The sequence below is a fragment of the Heptranchias perlo genome, chromosome X (genome assembly GCF_035084215.1).
Source record: "Heptranchias perlo isolate sHepPer1 chromosome X, sHepPer1.hap1, whole genome shotgun sequence".
NCBI lineage: Eukaryota > Metazoa > Chordata > Chondrichthyes > Hexanchiformes > Hexanchidae > Heptranchias > Heptranchias perlo.
In genome coordinates this window covers 26,198,824-26,217,289 of record NC_090370.1, presented here as the reverse complement: position 1 = coordinate 26,217,289, position 18,466 = coordinate 26,198,824, and the positions used below count along the sequence as shown (strand labels likewise).

The 18,466-nt window shown below is 44.8% G+C and overlaps 1 protein-coding gene and 1 non-coding gene across 2 annotated transcripts in view; one reads left to right on the top strand and one right to left on the bottom strand.

Moving 5' to 3' along the window:
* The window catches only part of LOC137306868 (uncharacterized), a 244,784-nt gene that overhangs the window by 97,788 nt on the left and 128,530 nt on the right, over positions 1–18,466 (top strand). The window lies entirely within an intron of this gene.
* trnai-uau (transfer RNA isoleucine (anticodon UAU)) lies at positions 7,939–8,033 on the bottom strand. Its single transcript has 2 exons — positions 7,996–8,033; positions 7,939–7,974 (listed from the first exon to the last, which is right to left on the bottom strand). It is a non-coding gene; the product is annotated as a tRNA-Ile (tRNA).

The window sequence follows — 18,466 nt, the reverse complement described above, 5'->3', positions numbered from 1 at the left end:
GTAGGGATAATGGATAGGTACTCACATTGGCAGGATGTTACTTGTGGAGTCCCGCAGGGATCTGTCTTGGGGCTTCCATTATTCACAATATTTATTAATGACTTAGATGAAGCCATGGAAAGTCTCATATCACAAAGATTGGTGGCATTGTAAGCAGTTTAGATGAAAACATAACATTACAAAGGGATATTGATAGATTAGATGAATGGACAAAGCTGGGGCAAATAGAATTCAATATAGGCAAATGTGAGGTCATCCACTTTGGATCAAAATTAGAAAAGAACAGGGTACTTTCTAAATGGTAAAACGTTAGAAACAGTGGATGTCCAAAGGGGTATAGGGGTTCAGGTACATAGATCATTGAAGTTTCATGAACAGGTACAGAAAATAATCAAGAAGGCTAATGGAATGCTGGCCTTTATATCTAGAGGACTAGAGTACAAGGGGACAGGAGTTATGCTGCAGCTATACAAAACCGTGGTTGGACCGCACCTGGAGTATTGTGAGCAGTTCTGGGCAGCGCACCTTCGGAAGGACATATTGGCCTTGGAGGGAGTGCAGCGTAGGCTTACTAGAATGATGCCCGGACTTCAAGGATTAAGTCACGAGGAGAGATTACACAAATTGGGGTTGTATTCTCTCGAGTTTAGAACGTTCAGGCGTGATCTGATCGAAGTTTAAAAGATATTAAGGGGAACAGATAGGGTGGATAGAGAGAAACTATTTCCGCTGGTTGGGGATTCTCGGAGTCGGGGGCACAGTCTAAAAATTAGAGCCAGACCTTTGAGGAATGAGATTAGAAATCATTTCTACACACAAAGGGTGGTAGAAGTTTGGAACTCTCTTCTGCAAAAGTCAATTGATGCTCGCTCAATTGATAAATTTAAATCTGAAAGAGAGGGCTTTTTGGCAACCAAAGGTATTAAGGCATATATGCCAAAGGCAGGTGTATGGAGTTAGATCACAAGTCAGCCATGATCTTATCAAATGGCGGAGCAGGCCCTACTCCTGTTCCTATATTCCTATGTTCCGAATTTAAGAAATCAGATCAGCCCAACTAAACTCAGTGTAAACCATCCAATTGACAAGCTGCAGATAACTGCACCAATCCAAACATTTCCAGGTCACTGTGGAAGAGACTTACTTTGAAGCAGTTTCGACACAAAGCAATCTCTGTACATTCAAGGGACGGGTGGTGTAAACGGGCAATCAGTGGTCTTTCCAACTGATATTCTACTCTCCAAATGTTTCTGGTAAAAATAGTGATAAGAGAAGAACAAAGCCCTTTTCTGAGAATGCTCAACAATGGTCAACATGTTGACAAAACATCGCAGGGATCGACTCTCTCACAGTTATTATTCCGCTGGAAAGGCAGACCTTGTCCCACACAGGAGCAGGAAAAGGTCTCCCGACCTGTCACAGGATCAACAACTGAAAGCGGAATAATTCCACCCGTTACTCAGTGACACCGGGCAACACATTAACCTTCCGAATTTTCCGAAACGACACTTCAAACAGAAGAATGTCTGTTTCACGAAAAGAAGAATTGTGTTCGGTTCATTAAATTTAAAGATCTCGTGCCGCCTCCTTTGCCGTTTCATTCTGTCGCCAATCGCCCATTCACAAATAAACTCACACCTGCTATTGTAATCCGGCCAGAGGACCCTCAGTGCCCACAGGAGAACACGAAGAAGGAGATGCTTAATGGAACACACCAGCTGCATCTTGAACTCGGGTGGAAATGTTCAGAAGCAAAAGGTAAAATTGCTCCAGGTGAAGCTCGCACTCACAACCTCAGCAGTGCTCGAACTCAATACTGTTTATACAAGTCCCACGCGCTAACCAATTGCGCTACTGGAGCCGCGTAGTCACCTTGTTCGCAACAAACAGCCTCATTTGCGGCCGGTGAGACTTTCTGTTCTTCCAGTCTGTTTCCAAGTGAACACATGCAACAAACTGCCATTCGGCCATTGGAGTTTTATTGGTCGAATTCTCGTCTGCCTCACAGGAAGCTGGGGTTCGATTACCGCCCAATGCAGGAGCATTTTCATTCGGTATTCATGACATCGCGTGAATTGGGATAAATTCATATTCAGCTTCAATCTGAACATTTTCTTTTCTCCACGTGTGTTGCGTTGACGAAAACTCGTTATTCTGCACTCGCGAGCTGCACCACGCTCTGGAATGAAATCAATCCTGCCTTCTGCATCGCTGAAACGATGTGAGAAGCAAATGAGTGAATTTTCACCAAAAGTGGCGCCAGAACACCGCTCTATTGGGATATGAACCCGGGAACCGTCGCATAAATGTTCAGCAAAACCGCCCGCAGAGAGGATTGTACCCCTCCACATATCAGCCGCCACGAATAGGGCCGTGCAACCAGTTTACAATTCGCAACCACCCACAGCCGACCAGCCAGCCTTTCAGGCCACTTCCGTTCATCCAATCTCGTTTTCTATTCCGATGTTCAGCAGTGTCAAGTTGAGCACGAACGATTTCAAGTCACCAATATTCGGCTCTCTTTACCACATTCGTTTTGAATGAACGACTTGTACTATCAGGTAAAACTTTGCAGAATTTACTGCTCTAAAGCTACATTGTCATCTGTCTCGGCATCCGCAGTTATACACTGAAACATGAGTCGAATAAAATTGCTAATTTTTCACTGTGAGGGAGAAGAGAGATAAATGTGGAGACATTAGCTACGAATTCATCATCTGGGATGTACTTTTGCTTTTCCCACCGTCTCAGTCTTTTTTTCTTTACCCTTCTCTGTTGGTTTTGCAGGTTCGATCAGCCTTGGCCGCTCCAGGAAGCCTGAAAAGTCCATCAGGGGAAAATACAAAGAGTCAAGAGACTGAGACAGGGAGAGATAGAAAGATTAATGTACAGGAAAATGAGCGTAAATTTCGACTTTTGCGTATCAGCAGAATTTCAGATGGAGCTGGGAACAATTCCTTCATATATTTTGAAATCTTAATCTGTTAACAACTCAACACACACCTTCTATTGCAATACGGCCGGCCACAGAAACCAAAGTGCCCCACGAAACCATTCTCCGCAAGAGCCCTGTGTTACTGTTGCTCATCCACCTCCCAACTGTATCTCCTCTGATGTTAATCCTTCTTACTCACACTGTCTCTTTGTGACCCCTCTCTCCATTTCTAAGGATATTGATCCTTTTTCCTCAGTAAACTACTCACCTCAGACACAGACGTTCCCCTCCAACACAGACTCTCGGTCCATCCTCCCCCCGACACAGACTTCCCCCGTCTCCTCTGACGCCCCCAGCCCTCTAATTTCCGAACATAGCTTTATTTCGTCCCCCTTCCCTCATTGGGTCCAGAGTCAAAGTTGAGAACTCCCACAGCCACTCTCTTCTACCTGTATATTACTATATCGCCATCGCTGGTTCATCTGTTCTGCCCGTGGGCTAGGAACTACCCAGTGATCGTTGAGGTCGGCTGTTGTTCGACTCATCTGTCGGAGGACTCCGCCTAAGGTTTGGCACAAGTACCCAGATGTTAATAAGGAGCACTTTGCCGGAGGCACCGCTGGAATTTGACATTAGGGAATGGCATTGTTGGGATTTGACCCCATAGAATGGTCATGTTTACAAGACAGGTGTTTTAACCACTGAGCCACGGCGCCCACATGTTTTGAGTTGTTTCCTAATGTTATAGTATTGATACATTTGCCAAGCCATTTTGTTGCGCCTTCTCCCTCAACATGTCTGCGCAAAAACATCTATCTTTTGTTCATCGTTCTCTGAATGGCGAACAATGGGTATCAGTCATGATCTTCTCTTCCTTATCCCCTGTCAGCACATCTTATGTCTGGCTCTATTTATCCTGCTGTACTCCCACACTCTTACTTTCTCCAGACTATCTGGTCTTGTCCTATTACATTTCTCATCTCTTCCCACAAAATGTTGGTGAGTAATGTCTGTGATACACCAGGCCCTGACCTGCTCCTGTGGGTGACCTCCTACAAATACTGCACAATAGTTTAACGTGTGTGTGTTTTACATTAGGAAATGTGTATTAGCTTTAGTCTACCTGGTTTATCTATTCTCACACAAACGGCAATTTTGCTTCAGAGCATTTACATTTTGGAAAGCCTGACTTGGTAAGACAAGTTTTCCATCTCCATTTCAACAAAATATGAACAATCCAGCGATACAGATTTAAAACACCGGTGTCGGATTGGTATTAATAGCTTTCAAGCCCATTTTCATTGTCCAAAACTTACGTGGGGCCGGAACAAAAGTTCAATACAATAACGACACGGATGGGATTCGAACCTGTACGGACAGAGCACAATGGATTCGCCGACCATTTCTGAATCCAAACAGTAGAAATAATGTCACTTTTACACTATGTCCTGCCCGTGTACCCAGATCGATAATGTTGAAAATGTGGAGTCAATTTCTGAAAGGAAAGTAATTTAGGGATTTCGGTTCCATCAGACTGTTCGAAACGGTCGGGTGCAAAACAGTTGCGGCGCACGTCGGACAAATTTTCACCCAGCGAGTAAAACGACCGCGGCAGGACTCGAACCTGCAATGTTCTGAGAACAACTCGAATAATAACGAAGTGAGAGGCCTTATCCATTAGGCCACGCGGCCGATGAAAAATTACTGCACCAGAAAGCTAGTGAATTTAATGAGTGCGTCCGGGATAGTTTTCGACAGCAGCATGTCCAAGAGGCAACAAGGGGGCAACCCATTCTCGATTTTGCAATGAGAAATGAACCAGATTTAGTTAAAAGCTTGACTGTGCGTGAACATCTATCCAAAAGCGACCATAACATGATCGAGTTCACTGTAATATTTGAAAGGGAAAAAAAGTGAATCAGCTGCTAAGATTCTGGACTTGGGTAAGGCCGACTTCAATGTGATGAGACAGAGTAAACTGGGCAAATCTATTAATGTGTAAAACGACTGATGATCAGTTGGAAATGTTTGAAGCAGCATTTAACGTGATACAGAATCAGTTTATACCCCTGAGGGGCAACAACTCTACTTGCCAAAACAAACCAGCCATGGACAACTGAAGAGGTAAGGGACAGTATAAGACATAAGGAAAGGGCATACAAAAAAGCAAAAAATGGCACAGATCCTGGCGAATGGGAAAGATACAAAGATCAACAAATGGTCACAAAACAGATAGTAAGAGCTACAAAAAGAGAGTATGAAAAGAAACTTGCAAGGGATATCAAAACCAATACGAAGAACTTTTATCGTTATATTCGGAAAAAGACGGTGGTCAGGAGCAGTGTTGGCCCCTTCAAAACTGAAAGTGAGGATAAGATCATTGACAATGGGAAAATGCGGACGTGTTGATTAATTACTTTGCGTCAGTATTTACAGTCGAAAAAGAGGATAGCATCCTGGAAATCCCAAGAAAACTAATATTGAATCGGGGACAGGGAATCAATAAAATTAATATAAGTAAAATAACAGAAATGAAGAAAATAATAATAGCACGAAAGAGTGACAAATCCCCAGGACCAGATGGGGAGTGTCAATGGATGTTATTTATATGGACTTCCAGAAGGCATTTGATTAAGTACCACATAAGAGACTGTTAGGTTGGATAGAAGCCCATGGAATCGAGGGAAAAATACGGACTTGGTTAGGCAGTTGGCTGAGCGAAAGGCGACAGATAGTAGGGATAATGGGAAGGTACTTACATTGGCAGGATGTGACTAGTGGAGTCCCGCAGGGATCTGTCTTCGGTCTTCAACAATTCACAATATTTATTAAATGAAGGCATGGAAAGTCTCATATCTACGTTTGCCGATGACACAAAGAGTGGTGGCATTGTAAGCAGTATAGATGAAAACATAAAATTAAAAAGGGATATTGATAGATTAAATGAATGGACAAAACTGTGGCAAATGGAATTCAATATCGGCAAATGTGAGGTCATCAACTTTGTATCAAAAAAGGATAGAACAGCTTACTTTCTAAATGGTAAAACGTTAAAAACAGATCATTGAAGTGTCATGAACAGGTGCAGAAAATAATCAAGAAGGCGAATGGAATGCTGGCCTTTATATCTGGAGGACGAGAGTGCAAGCGGACAGAAATTATTCTGCAGCTGCACAAAGCCGTGGTTCGACCGCACCTGGATTAATGTGAGCAGCTCAGGGCACCGCACCTTCGGAAGGACATATTGGCCTTGGAGGGTGTGCAGGGTAGGATTACTAAAATGATACCCGGACTTCAAGGATTAAGTTACGAGGAGAGATTACACAAATTGGGGTTGTATTCTCTCGAGTTTAGAAGGTCAAGGGGTGATCTGATCGAAGTTTATAAGATATTAAGGGGAACATATCGGGTGGATGGAGAGAAACTATTTCCGCTGGTTGGGGATTCTCGGAGTAAGGGGCACAGTCTAAAAATTAGAGCCAGACCTTTGCGGAATGAGATTAGAAATCATTTCGACACACAAAGGGTGGTAAAAGTTTGGAACTCTCTTCTGCAAAAGCCAATTGATGCTCGCTCAATTGCTAAATTTAAATCTGAGAGAGATCGCTTTTTGGCAAACAAAGATATTAAGGCATATGGGCCAAAGGCAGGTATAAGGAATTAGTTCACAGATCAGCCATGATCTTATCAAATGGTGGAGCAGGCACGAGGGGCTGAATGGCCTTCTCCTGTTCCAATATTCCTCTGTTCCTAATTTATTCGAGCAAAGCAATCGGATCAGCCCAACTAAACTCACTGTTCATCATCCAATTAACAAGCTGCAGATAACTGCACCAATCCAAACATTCCCAGGTCACTATGGAAGAGACTCACTTTGAAGCAGTTTTGACACAAAGCAATCTCTGCACATACAAGGCTACGGACCAAATGCTGGAATATGGGATTAGAGTAGACAGGGCTGATGGCCGGCGCGGACACGATGGGCCGAAGGGCCTCTATCCGTGCTGTATGACTCTATGACTCTCTATGACTCTAAGGGACGGGTGGTGTAAACGGGCAATCAGTGGTCTTTCCAACTGATATTCTACTGTCCAAATGTTTCTGGTAAAATAATGATCAGAGAAGAACAAAGCCCTTTTCTGAGAATGCTCAACAATGGTCAACATATTGACAAAACATCGCAGGGATCGACTCTCCCACAGTTATTATTGCGCTGGAAAGGCAGAACTTGCCAGCTGTTCTAAAATTGATCGCCTGAGCAGGAACTTGCACCCTGGAACCGCAGATCACTACTTTGCTAAAAAGTCTGATGTTCCACCGACTGAGCTTTCCAGGCCGCCCGATGTTTACGCTTTCATCATGCAGATTCATGGTTGGTCTCTGAATTTTCCCTTGAGGACGTCGAAATGGGGTCCGTTTTGCAAAATTCTCATCAACGTTTTGAGGAGAATCCTTGCTTGTGTTGAACCTGATGTGAGAAACATGGAGAGGAAACTCGTGAGTTCACAATTCTCCTTGTTTGTGCCAAATGTCCTGTCATCCGTTCGCACTAATTGCCTTTGTTAAAAAACACTTGACCCAGTGCCTCAAAAGCTGAACTTGTCCCACACGGGAGCAGGAAATGGTCTCCCGACCTGTCAGAGGATCAACAACTGAAAGCGGAATAATTCCACCCGTTACTCAGTGACACCGGGCAACACATTAACCTTCCGAATTTTCCGACACGACATTTCAAACAGAAGAATGTCTGTTTCACGAAAAGAAGAATTGTGTGTTCGGTTCATTAAATTTAAAGATCTCGTGCCGCCTCCTTTGCCATTTCATTTTGACGCCAATCGCCCCTCTCCCGCCTATTCACAAATAAACTCACACCTGCTATTGTCATACGGCCGGCCAGGGAACCCTCAGTGCCCACAGGAGAACACGAAGAAGGAGATGCTTCATGGAACACACCAGCTGAATCTTGAACTCGGGTGGAAATGTTCAGAAGCAAAAATTAAAACTGCTCCAGGTGAGGATCGAACTCACAACCTCGGCATTGCTCAAGCCGGATACTGTTATATAAGTACCGCGCGCTAACCGATTGCGCTACTGGAACCACATATAAGTAATGCGCGCAGCAAACAGCCTCATTTGCGGCCTGTGAGACTGTCTGTTCTTCCAGTCGGTTTCCAAGTGAACACATGCAGCAAACTGCCGTTCGGCCATTGGTGTTTCATTGGTCGAATTCTCGCCTGCCTCACATGAAGCTGGGGTTCGATTACCGCCCAATGCAGGGGCATTTTCATTCGGTATTCATGAAATCGTGTGAATTGGGATAAATTCATATTCAGCTTCAATCTGCACAACATCTTGAGACATTTTCTTTTCTCCACGTGTGTTGCGTTGACGAAACCTCGTCATTCTGTCCTCGAGAGCTGAAACAGGCTCTGGAATTAAGTCAATCCTGCCTTCTGCATCGCTGAAACGATGTGAGAAGCAAATGAGTGAATTTTCAACAAAAGTGGCGCCAGAACACCGCTCGATTGGGATTTGAACCCGGGACCTCTCGCATAAAGTATCAGCAAAACCGCCCGCAGCGAGGATGATACCCCTTGACATACCAGCCACCACAAATAGGTTCGTGCAACCAGTGCACAATTCGCAAACACCCACAGCCGACCAGCCAGCCTTTCAGGCCACTTCTGTTCCTCCAAACTCATTTTCTGTTCCGATGTTCAGCAGTGTCAAGTTGAGCACCAACAATTTCAAGTCACCAATATTCGGCTCTCTTTCCCACATTCGTTTCGAATGAACGACTTGTATTATCAAGTTAAACTTTGCAGAATTTACTGCTCTGAAGCTACATTGTCATCTGTCTCGGCATCCGCAGGTTTTACACTGAACCATAAGTATAATAAAATTGCTAATTTTTCACTGTGAGGGAGAAGAGAGATAAATGTGGAGACATTAGCTTCGAATTCATCAGCTGGGATGCACTTTTGCTTCTTCTACCGTCTCAGTCTTTCTTTCTTTCCCCTTCTCTGTTGGTTTTGCAGGTTCGATCAGCCTTGGCCTTTCAAGGAAGCCTGAAAAGTCCATCAGGGGAAAATACAGAGTCAAGAGACTGAGACAGGGAGAGATAGAGAGATTAAAGGATAGGAAAAAAGAGAGTAAATGTCAACTTTTGCGAATTAGCAGAATTAAAGATGGAGCTGGGAACAATTCCTTCATGTATTTTGATATCTTGCAAGAGACCATCGGACTTTCAATTCAAAGTATCCATGTTGCGGAGCATCTCTCCTCGAGTTGGAAAAGTGATCATTTAATTTGAACTCAAACAGCTGCGATGCAAGGAGAATGCGAAAATCCCGAGGAAAACCCCATTAGATTACAAGTCCGACTGCTTAACCATTCAACCATTGCTGCACGAGTGTACGTTAGAATGCGTACGGTTATCACAGGCGATCTGGCAGACTGTAAATTCTTTCAGACAGGTTTCCAAAGAACATATGTATTTTGTTGCCGTTGAGGCATTGGTGTTTCAGCGGGAGAAATCTCGCTTCTTTTGCAAGTCAGTTGGATTCGATTCCCGGCCATTACAGAAACTTTTTGCATTGTGACCCCATGAGATTGCCTGAATTGGGATCAATTAATATTCAGATTCAGTCTACACACCATCCTGAGACATTTTCTGTTCTGCCCGTATGTTGTGTCGACAAACCCTTTGCATTCTGTCCTTTGGTTCTCAAACATGCTCTGAATATGAATCAATTCTGCCATCGGCAACGCTGAAACGATGCGAGAAACCAATTGGTGATTTTTGACTAAAATAGTGACACAGAGGGAGATCGCCTGGCATTTGAACCTGATGCTCGTCTGTCATTGGAGACTCTCCCATTTAAATCTCCATCCACGGGCTGAGTCTGAATCAATCCGTCAGCTTGTGATTCTTTGCGAGAGAGCGGGAGATGTTGAGAAAACAGCTGAAGATTTCCCTCGATTTATTAATAGTGCACATTCTCACATACATTAGATAATGGACTTTCACATCGACTTTTAACCCTTTTTATTTGTAGATCACACGCTGCTGGAGGGAGGAGCGCATTGCCACATCCGGGTTTGTTGGAAAGACTGTGCTTGTGCGGGGAGCAAAGGGCCCAATTGCCGAGGGGGCCTGTTCGGTGCCGAGTCCATCACAGCCTCAGACTGACGATAGGAAGGGGCGGTTCGTGAAAAAATGGGCGAAGAAGTTGTTACTGAGCAGATTTTTAAGGTAGGAGGGTCAGTTATCAAGGTCACTTTTCCCAGTTCTGCCACTTCCTTTGCGATTTACAAACGGTTTGTTTATTTAATGTTTAAATCACTAGAGCCTGAAGTAAATTTGTCTCTTCTCTCCGCTTATATTGAATGACCCGCCGTGTGTTTTTGCATTTTATATTTTTGTTTAAAGCTCAGTTTTACCATAAACCGATGGACGTCAGAACCTGCGGTGGGAGGAGGACGGGTTGATTTTCTTGAAGGGGCAAATCTCACTGGGAAGGAAAAAGCGACCTCCAGCCGAATGCACAGAAATAACTCCGTGAGTGAAGAAAAATGACAATATTCTAAGTGCAATTTAAACCCACATCGACAGAAGAAATCGTGAATGGAACATTGCGCTTTCGATCGCTCGACCACCAGAACCAATACTGGAGACAGCCTTCCTGACTGAAGTCTGTGTGTGGGAGTGAGTCCTGAATCGGACCGCTTCAGTGTGAAGAGACCCGGCAGGCGGCTGGCAGACACGGCTCCGAATGGGACTCGCTTCACTCCGGCATCAGCAGCTGGTTTAAAAACCGCTCTGGCTGCTGCTGTTACTCGGCCTCCCAAACTCTGGGTGCTCCATGGAGGTCAGTCCTGATTTCTCTCTTCTGGATCCGGCTCCAACTCTTCACTGTTGACGGGAGCGCGACTGGTACCAAGTGAGTCAGAACCGTGTGCAAATCACGACCCGAGTACATCGACTCGGGGACTGGCGATTGGTTTTATATTGGGTTATTGTTTAAGGTATGGGCTGTTCAATGTTTGTGTAATAGTAATTATCATAATTATTTCCAGCTCCTCCTGCTCACTGGTGCTCGGTGTTTCACCCTGTGATATAACCTCAGTCTCACTGTATACATCCTCTCGAGAGCGTGCATCTGGGCTGGTGATGGAAACGGGGAATCGGGTGCAGCAATAGACGCTTCGGAGTTACCAAGCTTACTGACGTTTCCTGAATTCTTTAAATGGTGGGAGACCTTACAATTAACAACAACTTACATTTATATCGCGCCTTTAACATAATAAAATGTCCCAAGGCGCTTCACAGGAGCGTAATCAGATAAAATTTGACACAGATCCACAAAAGGAGATATTCGGACAGGTGAACTAAAACTTAGTGAAAAAAAGGTCGGTTGTGATGAGCGTCATAAAGGAGGAGAGAGAGGCGAAGGGGTTTAAGTCGGTTATTCCGGAGTTTGAGCACAGGCAGCTGAAGGCAAGACCGCCAATTGTGGAGCGATTAATATCAGGAGTTCACAGGAGGCCATAATTTGAGGAACGCAGTGATCTGGGAAGGTTGTCGGACTGTGGGAGGTGACAGCGATAGGGAGAGGCGAAGCCACGGAGGGACCTGAACACAAGGATGAGAATTTTAAAATCGAACATTGGCGGACCGGGAATCAATGTGGGTGAGCAAGCGCAGGGGTGGTGGACAGTTTCAAAGCGAAGCAACGTGTGCAGGCTTGGAGGGACAATGCGACTCGGGATAATTGGCCTGGGGCAGTGAGAACATCTCTTGAGCATTAAGATATTCAGTAGCTGAAAGAGGCAGGGAGATGAGATCTGTATGTCTAATTATTCTGGCATCTGCAAAATCCATCGTTTCTCAATGACCAATATCTTTCTTCCCCTCTCCCTGCTTTCCTGGTAAGGTTTTATTTTCAGTCGCTGTATTTGCTTCGAACATCTAATTCCCCGGCATCTGGAGGAGCAGAGGAAGCTGGAGGAAAATAACAGACAGAAGCGGAAGGAGGTGGAAGGTGAAACTGCCCGAAAATGTGAGTGTGACTTGTTTCAAATGAGGCAAGACAGGCCGGCGTTACCTTGCAGCTTTCCAAGGAGATGCGTTGATCAGGTAGGTGTATTTTGAAATGGAAACAGTGACAGCCGAGGCAACAAAGCCATCAGTTTTACTCTGTTCCTCAGCACCCGGAGTGAGTGAGGCCGTGACAAGCAGTAACATTGAGGCCGTCTGTCCGGTCCCGCTCTCTCCAATCACCCGCTGCCGGCGCAAAGCAGTGAATGCAGCCTCTGACATCGCATTACTGCCCCTCCATGGGAAACAAGCAACCACGGCCCGTTCAAAGCTCCACATGCACCGAGCACATGGGCAGGAAATACCTGGAAGATTGTATCCCAGTCGCTCAGCCCTCCAGAAGCATTTAAAGAAGTCCGGAATGAGTGAAAATTTCTTTGGGTTTTAATCTGGAAATGAGAGAATGTGACCCCTGCACCCAGGAGTCGGGAGTGGATTTGCACCTTCCAGAAAACCAACCCGACCTGTATCCGAATCCGAACCACCAGACCACCAGGGAACCTGCTGCAATTTTCCTGCAAGCAAGCCGACCAACGCTGCTTTTCCGACTTGTCCCTGTGAAATTGACGTCACTTTCGCCACAGACAAGCTGATCGTACAAAATGGCATTTACTGGAAGAACACGAAAGACTTGTTCAGAGAATGAAATCACCAAGTGCGGGGAGGGATGAACATGGAATGGACAGTGAGGGGAAATACTATCACAAGCTGCTGGTGTAACTGTTTCCATTTCCAAAACAAACCTACCTGATCAACGCATCTCCTTGGAAAGGTGCAAGGTAACGCCGGCCTGTCATGCCTCATTTGAAGCAAGTGACACTCACATTTTCTGCCAGTTTCACCTGCCACCTCCTTCTGCTTCTGTCTGTTATTTTCCTCCAGCTTCCTCTGGTCCTCCAGATGCCGGGGAATTAGATGTTCGAAGCAAAAACAGCGAGAAAGATGTTGGTCATTGAGAGACGATGGATTTTGCAGATGCCAGGATAAATAGACACAAAGATCCCACCTCCCTGCCTCTTTTGCTGCTGAATATCTTAATGCTCAAGAGATGTTCTCACTGCCCCAGGCCAATTATCCCGAGTCGCACTGTCCCTCCAACCCTGCACACGTTGCTTCGCTTTGAAACTGTCCATCACCCCCCTGCTCGCTCACGTACATTGCCTCCCAGTTCGCCAATGCCTCGATGTTAAAATCCTCATTCTTGTGTTCAGATCCCTACGTGGCCTCGCCTCCCCCTATTGATGAAACCACCCCCAGCCTCACAACCTTCCGAGATCACTGTGCTCCTCAAATTATGGCCTCCTGGGACATTTTATTATGTTAAAGGCGCTTTATAAATGTCAGCTGTTGTTAATTGTGAGGTCTCCCGTCATTTAAAGAAGTCAGGATATGACATGAGCTTGGTAACTCCGAAGCGTCTGTTGCTGCACCCGATTCACCGTTTCCATCAGCAGCCCAGATGCACCCTCTCGAGAGGATGTTTATGGTGAGACTGAGGGTAAATCACAGGGTGAAGCACCGATCACCAGTGAGCAGGAGGAGCTGGAAATAATCATGATAATTACTATTACACAAACTTTGAACAGCCCATACCTTAAACAATAACCCAATATAAAACCAATCGCCAGTCCCCGAGTCGATGTACTCGGGTCGCGCTTTGCACACGGTTCTGTCTCACTTGGAACCAGACGCGCTCCCGTCAACAGTAAAGAGTTGGAGCCGGGCCCAGAAGAGAGAAATCAGGACTGACCTCCACAGAGCACACAGAGTATGGGATGCCGAGTAACAGCAGCAGCCAGAACGTTTCTAAACCAGGCGCTGATGCCGGAGTGAAGCGAGTCCCATTCCGAGCCGTTTCTGCCAGCCGCCTGCCGGGCCTCGTCGCACGGAAGGGGATCGATACACGACTAACTCCCACACACAGATTTCAGTCAGGAAGGCTGTCTCCAGTATTGGCTCAGGTGGTCGAGCGATCTAAAACGCAGTGTTTATTTCACGATTTCTTCTGTCGATGTGGGTTTAAATTGCACATAGAACATTGTCATTTTTATTCACTTACGGAGTTATTTCTGTGCATTCGGCTGGAGGTCCTTTTTCCTGCCCAGTGAGATTTGCCCCTTCAAGAAAATCAACCCGTCCTCCATCCACCGCAGGTTTTGACGTCCATCGGTTTATGGTAAAACCGAGCTTTAAACTAAAACATAAAATACATAAACACACAGCGGGTCATCCAATTTACAAGTGGGCAGGCAACCTTGGACCTGGTCCTATGTAATGAGTCAGGATTAATTAATAATGTCCTAGTTAAGGATCCCCTTGGAACGAGCGACCACAACATGGTTGAATTCCATATCCAATTAGAGGGTGAGAAGGTTGATTCTCAAACAAGCGTACTGAGCTTGAATAAAGGGGACTATGATGGTATGAGAGCGGAATTGATTAAAGTGGACTGGGAAAATAGATTAAAGGGTAAGACGGTACATGAGCAGTGGTGTTCATTTCGGGAGTTATTTTACAACTTTCAAAATAAATATATTCCACTGAGGAAAAAAGGGTGTAAAAGAAATGACAGCCATCCGTGGCTAAGTAAAGAAATCAAGGATAGTATCCGACTAAAAACAAGGACATATAAGGTAGCCAAACTTAGTGGGAGGATAGAAGATTGGGAATTCTTCAAAAGACAGCAAAAAGTAACTAAAGGATTGATTAAGAAAGGGAAGTTAGATTATGAAAAGAAATTAGCAAAAAATATAAAAACAGATAGCAAGAGTTTCTATAGTTATATAAAAAGAAAAAGGGTGGCTAAGGCAAACATAGGTCCCTTAGAGGATGAGACCGGGAAATTAATGGTGGGAAACATGGAGATGGCAAAAATGCTGAACAAATATTTTGTTTCAGTCTTTACAGTAGAGGACACTAAGAATATCCCAACACTGGACAAACAGGGGACTCTCGGGGGGGAGGAGCTAAATACGATTAAAATCACTCAAGAGATGGTACTCAGTAAAATAATGGGACTCAAGGCGGATAAATCCCCTGGACCTGATGGCTTCCATCCTAGGGTCTTGAGGGAAGTGGCAGTAGGGATTGTGGATGCTTTGGTGATAGTTTTCCAAAATTACCTGGACTCAGGAGAGGTCCCGGCAGATTGGAAAACTGCTAATGTAACACCGTTATTTAAAAAGGGTAGCAGGCAGAAGGCTGGAAATTATAGGCCAGTTAGCTTAACATCTGTGGTGGGTAAAATTTTGGAGTCTATTATTAAGGAGACAGTAACGGAACATTTAGATAAGCATAATTTAATAGGACAAAGTCAGCATGGCTTTATGAAGGGGAAGTCATGTCTGACAACTTTGCTTGAGTTCTTCGAGGATATAACGTATAGGGTGGATAAAGGGGAACCAGTGGACGTAGTGTATTTAGACTTCCAGAAGGCATTCGACAAGGTGCCACATAAAAGATTATTACTTAAGATAAAAAATCACGGGATTGGGGGTAATATTCTGGCATGGGTGGAGGATTGGTTATCGAACAGGAAGCAGAGAGTTGGGATAAATGGTTCATTTTCGGACTGGCAACCAGTAACCAGTGGTGTTCCACAGGGGTCGGTGCTGGGTCCCCAACTCTTTACAATCTATATTAACGATTTGGAGGAGGGGACCGAGTGCAACATATCAAAATTTGCAGATGATACAAAGATGGGAGCGAAAGTAGAGAGTGAGGAGGACATAAAAAACCTGCAAGGGGATATAGACAGGCTGGGTGAGTGGGCGGAGATTTGGCAGATGCAATATAATATTGGAAAATGTGAGGTTATGCACTTTGGCAGGAAAAATCAGAGAGCAAGTTATTTTCTTAATGGCGAGAGACTGGAACGTACTGCAGTACAAAGGGATCTGGGGGTCCTAGTGCAAGAAAATCAAAAAGTTGGTATGCAGGTGCAGCAGGTGATCAAGAAAGCCAACGGAATGTTGGCTTTTATTGCTAGGAGGATATAATATAAAAACAAGGAGGTATTGCTGCAGTTATATAAGGTATTGGTGAGACCGCACCTGGAATACTGCATACAGTTTTGGTCTCCATACTTAAGAAAAGACATACTTGCTCTCGAGGCAGTACAAAGAAGGTTCACTCGGTTAATCCCGGGGATGAGGGGGCGGACATATGAGGAGAGGTTGAGTAGATTGGGACTCTACTCATTGGAGTTCAGAAGAATGAGAGGCGATCTTATTGAAACATATAAGATTGTGAAGGGTCTTGATCGGGTGGATGCAGTAAGGATGTTCCCAAAGATGGGTGAAACTAGAACTAGGGGGCATAATCTTAGAATAAGGGGCTGCTCTTTCAAAACTGAGATGAGGAGAAACTTCTTCACTCAGAGGGTGGTAGGTCTGTGGAATTTGCTGCCCCAGGAAGCTGTGGAAGCTACATCATTAGATAAATTTAAAACAGAAATAGACAGTTTCCTAGAAGTAAAGGGAATTAGGGGTTATGGGGAGCGGGCAGGAAATTGGACATGAAGCTGAGTTCGGATCGGTCAATGCCCTGTGGGTGGCGGAGAGGGCCCAGGGGCTATGTGGCCGGGTCCTGCTCCGACTTCTTGTGTTCTTTCGATTTGTGGTTGGGATCAGATCAGCCATGATCTTATTGAATGGCGGAGCAGGCTCGAGGGGCCGATTGGCCTACTCCTGCTCCAATTTCTTATGTTCTTATGTTCTTATGAGAGAAGAGACAAGTTTAATTTAGGCCCTGCTGATTTAAACATTAAATAAACAAATGGTTTGGAAACAGCAAAGGAAGTGACAGAACTTTGAAAAGTGACCTTGCTAACTTACCCTCCGACCAACAAAATCTACTCAATAACTACTCTTCGCCCATTTTTTCACGAACCTCTCCTTCCTTTCGTCAGTCTGAGGCTGTGATGGACTCGGGGAACAAAAAGGTCCCTTCCGCCATTTGGTCCTTTGCTCCCCGCACAAGCACAGTTTTTCCAACAAACCCGGATGTACCAATGCGCTCCTCCCTCCAGCAGGCTGTGATCAACAAAGAAAAATTGTTGAAAGTTTGTGTGAAAGTCCATTTTCTAATATATGTGAGAATGTGCACTATTAATGAATCCACGGAAATCTTCAGCTCATTTCTCAACATCTCCCGCTCTCTGGCAAAGAATCACAAGCTGACGGATTTATTCAGACTCAGCACGGAGATGGAGATTTAAATGGGAGAGTCTCAAATGAAGAGACCAGCATTTGGTTCAAATGCCAGACGAGCCCCCTCTGCGTCACAATTTTGGACAAAAATCACCAATTGGTTTCTCACATCGTTTCAGCGTTCCCGATGGCAGAATTGACTTATATTCAGAGCATGTTTGAGAACCAAAGGACAGAATGCAAAGTGTTCATCGACGCAACATCCGGGCAGCACAGACAACGTCTCAAAATGGTGTGTGGATTGAATCGGAGTTTGAATTGATCCCAATTCAGGCAATCTCATGGGTGCTTAATGCAAATAGTTTCCGCAATGGCTTGGAAACGAAACCTACTGAATTGCAAAGAAAGCGAGATTTCTCCCACTTAACCCTCAATGTTTAAACGGCAGCTGGTTACATATATCGCTTTGGAAACCTGTCTGAAAGAATTTGCAGTCTGCCAGATCGCCTGTGATAACCGTATGCATTCTGATGCACAACCGTGTAGAAATGGCTGAATGGTTGAGGCTTTAGATTTATAATTTAAGCGCCTTTTCCGAGGCATGTTCAGTGTTTGGGTTCAAGCGAAATAATCGTCTTTCCAACTCTCGGAAAGATTTTCCGCAACGCGGGCACTTTCAGTTGGGAATCTAATGATCTCTTGCAGGATTTCAAAATACATGAAGGAATTGTTCCCAGCTCCATCTTAAATTCTGTTAATTCGCAAAAGTTGACATGTACACTCTTTTTTCCTGTACTTTAATCTCTCTATCTCTCCCTGTCTCATTCTCTTTACTCTTTGTATTTTCCTCTGTTGAACTTCTCGGGCTTCCTTGAACGGCCAAGGCTGATCGAACCTGCAAAACCAACAGAGAAGGGAAAAGAAAGAAAGACTGAGACGGTCGGAAAAGCAAAAGTGCAACCCAGCTGAATTCGGAGCGAATGTCTCCACATTTATCTCTCTTCCCCCTCACAGTGAAAACGGAGCAATTTTGTTCTACTCATGGTTCAGTGTATAACCTGCGGATGCCGAGACAAATGACAGTGTCGCTTCAGAGCAGTAAATTCTGCAAAGTTTTACTTGATTATACAAGTCGTTCATTCAAAACGAATGTGGTAAAGAGAGCCTAATATTGGTGACTTGAAAAAGTTAGTGCTCAACTTGACACTGCTGAACATCGGAATTGAAAACGAGATTGGATGAACAGAAGGGATCTGAAAGGCTGGCTGATCGGCTATGGGT